This window comes from Sinocyclocheilus anshuiensis, unplaced genomic scaffold (genome assembly GCF_001515605.1).
Source record: "Sinocyclocheilus anshuiensis isolate Anshui unplaced genomic scaffold, SAMN03320099.WGS_v1.1 scaffold112, whole genome shotgun sequence".
NCBI lineage: Eukaryota > Metazoa > Chordata > Actinopteri > Cypriniformes > Cyprinidae > Sinocyclocheilus > Sinocyclocheilus anshuiensis.
Genome location: NW_015557175.1, coordinates 321,251 through 326,442, shown reverse-complemented (window position 1 = coordinate 326,442; position 5,192 = coordinate 321,251). Strand labels below are relative to the sequence as shown.

The following is a 5,192-nucleotide window of genomic DNA, read 5'->3' as shown; positions in this document are numbered from 1 at the left end:
TATCTGTCTGTCTGTCTGTCTGTCTGTCTGTCTGTCTGTCTGTCTATCTGTCTGTCTGTCTGTCTATATATCTGTCTCTATCTATATATCTATCCATCTAACCATCTAACCATCTGTCTGTATGTCTGTCTGTCTATCTATCTGTCTGTCTGTCTATATATCTGTATCTATCTATCTATCTATCTATCTATCTATCTATCTATTTTCCTAATAGACTGTATAACTTCAAAGCATTTTTCTTCAAGCTTATAAAACTCTTTCAATCTTTCTGGCCTGGCTTTCTCAACCCAGCTTCAAAGATTGTCTTGACCAACTTTTTTTATCTAGTTGTTTTTTTGCTCTTTCAGATGCTCTCCGGTGTCATCTCATCGATTGCCTAACTTGATCCTAAATAGGCGTAACTTATGTGACATTTGAAATGTCATGTTCAGAATGACTAAAATCCAGCAGAGACCAAACAACAGCTTCTCGTTCTGAAACATCCTCACCGTTACTGATCTTGCATTAAAACATCGTCGCTTTGCACACTTTAGTATTTATTTGAAAAAGAAATCACTTTACATCATTCAAACGTGGCGATATAAAAAAGAAACAGTGTTACAGCTCTTTAATGAAAACACAAGATATTAACTCTTAAAAAATGTTCTAAAAATTGTCAAAATGACACAGCATGACATAATACTGACTGATATCAATTGTGAATATAACATCATTTGCAATATCCTAAAGCCATAAAGTGCTTCGATATATATGATGGTATTTCACCATCACGGCCAATTTAGAAACAGCATTTTTTCCTCAATTTACCTCCTGGGACCCAGTTTAAAATGTGCTGTTATTACATGAACAACAAGGAATTCTATGGGTAACACTAGTTATTTACAAATGCATTTAGTTGTTAAATAAAGGTGACAAATGTACCTCTGACTACATACAATCTACCAAACAATTAATGTTCAAGACAGCCCTTAGACGTTATGGGTGTAAGAAGTATAAATATATGCCTTATATACCACAGAAGACAATGTTCCTGGATGACGGCTCTGTGTGTAACACTTTTCTGCTTTCCTATATTATTTTTTACCTAAACAAGACACAAGCAGTGGCTTTTGATGGGTTTACATCATAATAATTGTGTGGGTCTGCTGAACAAAAGTACTTCAAACTTTGTCATCTTCTTAGTACTAGTAGTATTAACAGTGATGTTAAAGTGAAGTTAAATAGTACATATAAGACTTTGTTGTTTAGTGTTGGAGAGGTGAATCTCAAAAAAATTATGTCTAGGTCTTTTTTTAGCCCCCCCAAAAAATAAAAATAAAAATAATAATATTAAATATTAAAGACCCATTTCATAATTATTATTTTTTTTAATTTTTATTTATTTATTGTTTATAACAATTTAGTGCATTTATCCCAAAATTCTTATTTGTTGTGCTTTGCTGATTTTTTATTTATTTATTTATTTTTTACATGCATTACTTTATATTAACATATTTATATTAAAATTTGCAATTTTGGGATGAAATGTCACCTGGATGTTTTTGTAAGATTCACCTTAATACCTTGGCTGAGTCATAATTTTACTCTTTGATGAAAACATCAAAACTAACAAGACAGTGATTACATGTGCTAAAGGAAAAGTAGACATTATAACAGTACAGCATATAAATAAAACCTTGTCCTGCAAGGCTAATACCACAAAACGGGTGAACGTTAAAAGTCTGACAACCCATATGATGATCCAGTGTCTCCCTTTCAACAACACAACACTTAACAGATCATTCATAAAATAAAAAAAATAAAAAAAAGTGGTTGCAGTGTAAAGCACCACTTCCAAAAAACGTGTCTTAGTTCAAAAATAAAAATAATTAAAAACCTGTAAATTCACTTTTATGGTGTTTTCTTCATCAATGTCATTGTAAAACTTTGATGAACGAATTATAGGTATGGTATGACTTATTGAAATGAGAGAATAATTCAAATACAGAATGCCTTTTGATCCAGCCGTACACATCTGGCTTTGATAAACCTGTGTTTTTCAAAATAAGTAAATAAAGTATGATTTTGTGGGTCAAGCATCCACTTGATCTATGGGCATTACTTCACACATAATTCAATATCATACATGATTGCACAATTATTATTTACACCAAGCCGAAATAAATAAGGCAATGTTCAGAAATCATACACTGCTTTTAACCGTTCATAACTACGTCCTAATAATATATAATTCATTTTAGCTAATGGATCATTTGTAATATGTGATGTAATATTAGCATAAGGCCACAAATGACAATCAAATAAAATGATTCGTTTGAACCCTGGTTTTAATAAAAGGGAATTTGCACAAAGATTCTTACTCCTCAAATCATTTGTTGTCAAATATGGAAGTGCTACTATATGGATAATACAAACTGTCCATCGCAGTTTAAAGAAATCAATATGGGTGATGCATGGAAAGAGATGGATGCGCGGTCCTTCTCAGTGAACGTCGCTTTCTGCGAACTCCTCCTTAATGGAGTGCTTGTGTAACCTGCAGTCGGGCATGTCAAAGCCGAAGTCAGCCCACTCCTCCGCTCCTGTGGGGGCGCTGCGGTTGGGGATGGTGATGGTGTGACGCACTCTGAAGTGCACGGCCTCCATGACACGCTGCCGCTGCAGCTCTCCTCCGGCGCCGAGGGCCATGCTGGCCATGTTACTGCTGGAGCGGATGAGCTGCTGGCCGTAATCCTGGCCCTGCTTCATGTCCTGCAGGCCCCTCCAGATCGCCAGCCGGAACTGCTCAGGGATCTTCAGCGCCCCAAGATCCTGAGGAACACAAGCTCGCCAGTTACAGTGAATGCCATTCTATGAAAGCGGCCCATTTCATGGCCTTTGTGAATAATATCATTCTATTACAAGAATAATATTTGTATCAGTACATTTAGGGTGGTTATATAAAAATATGCTGCTGACCAGTCAGAATCAAGTATTTCAGAGCAACTGCCTATTTAATGCAACAGTGGGATTCAGGAAGAACAAAATCTATTCAATTTATCCATAGATTTGATAACTTACAAACCTTTGAAGAAAGACCTGTTGTGAGCTATGAGGTTGTTAATCAACTTATTTTTAAAATAATCATGTTTAACTGCAAAATTCCACCAAACATATATAGTCGCAGTCAATCTCACTATGCTGTCAAAGTACTTGTATATTTTTATGTATATACAGTATGTATTTTGTAAACTTAAAATATATTGTTTCTATAGTTGTAATACTGAATATTAATGTTTAACTGCTGAATTTGTGGCCAAAAACTACATTACCAAATAAACAAAAAAAAAACGTGTGTGTGCTTTAAAGGCACAATATGTAAGATTTTTTTATTAAAATATCCAAAAACCACTAGAACAGTGTTATATATTTTGCTGACTTGTGTACTTACATTATCCCAAATGTTTCAAAGAATGTTTAAATCCAGAGAAATAAGCAATTTTAACTAGTGACACGGAGCGTGTGCATAGTGTCATTGTGTCGCCTGCCAATGACGTCATAACCCCTCGATTTCCGGTTTTGTTTTGTAGAAAACATGGAAACAACAAAGACGCTTTAATATGTTGTGCGTTTTAATAGACCGGTGACGACCGCACAGAGTAGCATTATAACATAACTTTCAAATGTATCTAGTATGATAAAACAGCGCTGCTTTTTTCCCCCACATACGCACGACCGGAAGGAGCGGAAGCGGTCGACTGTGGCATAATAAAATCCCCGCTGCTTTCGAGCCATGTGTCGCGCTCGTTCAGCGCCTCGTTTCGCTTCGACGGCTTTCAGCCTCACCCTAAGACCAGACCACGGCTAAGGTCACGGAAGATCCACCATGGTCTCCTGGACTGCCTGATCCGCCATGGCTCCCGGAGCTCCCTGATCCGCCCTGGAGGCCTTCCCGTGTCCCTGTCTTGCACCAGCCTCCAGGGCGCCCACCCCCCCTCCCCGGTTGTATTGTTACGGCACGGGACGCGCCTTTCGGGAGGGGGGAGTAATGTCACGTGTATGTTCCTGTTTAGTTCCTGTTTGTCCTTATTTGATCCTTCCTGTTCCTGTCCCCATTTAGTTCTATTAGTTCCAAGTGTTTCTCTTTATTAGTTATCTTCCTCACCTGTCTGCCCCTCGTTATCTGCCCTATTTGAGTTTGAGCCCGTTCTGTTCTCCCTTGTCTGGAATTGTTCATGTCAACCTATGCTACGTGTGTTTTCCTGTTCCCTTGGATATTATTAAATATTGTATGTTTGAATTGGGACTCTGCGTCTCCTCATTCCTCGCTCGGTGCTCCTCACAGTAGCAACCTGTGACAAAACTAAAGTGTTACCCTTTTTTTTATTTTAAAATACATTTTTGCTTCAAATCAAAGTTTGTAATGTGATTCACCTCATAGCTGGTTGGTTTGATTCATGGCTTATAACATTTAATGACTTTTTAAAAATCCCTATGGGAAAAATGAATGGAAAACAGGATAAAACAAATCATCCAAGAATGAAAAGAGCGTATTGCCTGAACTGTTGGTTTACCTCCATGGAAAGAGCCTGAAGGTGGTAGACACTCTGGAGTCCCTGTGACATGAAGTAGTCGATGCAGTTTTGGCAGCCCAGGCTGGTTAAGAAACTGTTCAGAGAGAAAAGGAATCCCACTAAGACCAAGCGGCTGCATCCTGTGAATTACATATTCACCCATGGAGAACATAACAAGCAAAGCACCACGGCATTTGCATCTGCACAGGGATTATTATCAAAAACTGATGGAATGATAATGAGAGTGTATCTAGAATACTTGATTAAAATAAAGCATTTGTATTGTAATCATGATGATATATGAATAAATCAGTGATGATACAAATACCAGTTAAAAAAAATGCTGAAACGTTGGGCTAGAAGTGAATGCAATATACACTATCATTCAAAAGTTCACTCTTATTTCAAATATTTCTTATTTCAGTGAAATAGTTGTGCTGTTTAATATTTTTATGGAAACCATGAAACTTTTTTACAGGATTCTATGATGAAAGTTCAGAATTGAGAATTTATGGAATTTAGAATTTATTTTTTGTAACAATGTAAACGTTTTTTTACTGTCACATTTTGATCATTAATGCATCTTTGCTGAATATATATATATATATATATATATATATATATATATATATATATATATAC

The 5,192-nt window shown here is 36.4% G+C and overlaps 1 protein-coding gene across 1 annotated transcript in view; it reads right to left on the bottom strand.

Annotated features, from left to right (window-relative positions):
- The window catches only part of LOC107678365 (tumor protein p73-like), a 50,404-nt gene that overhangs the window by 1,752 nt on the left and 43,460 nt on the right, over positions 1-5,192 (bottom strand). The window lies entirely within an intron of this gene.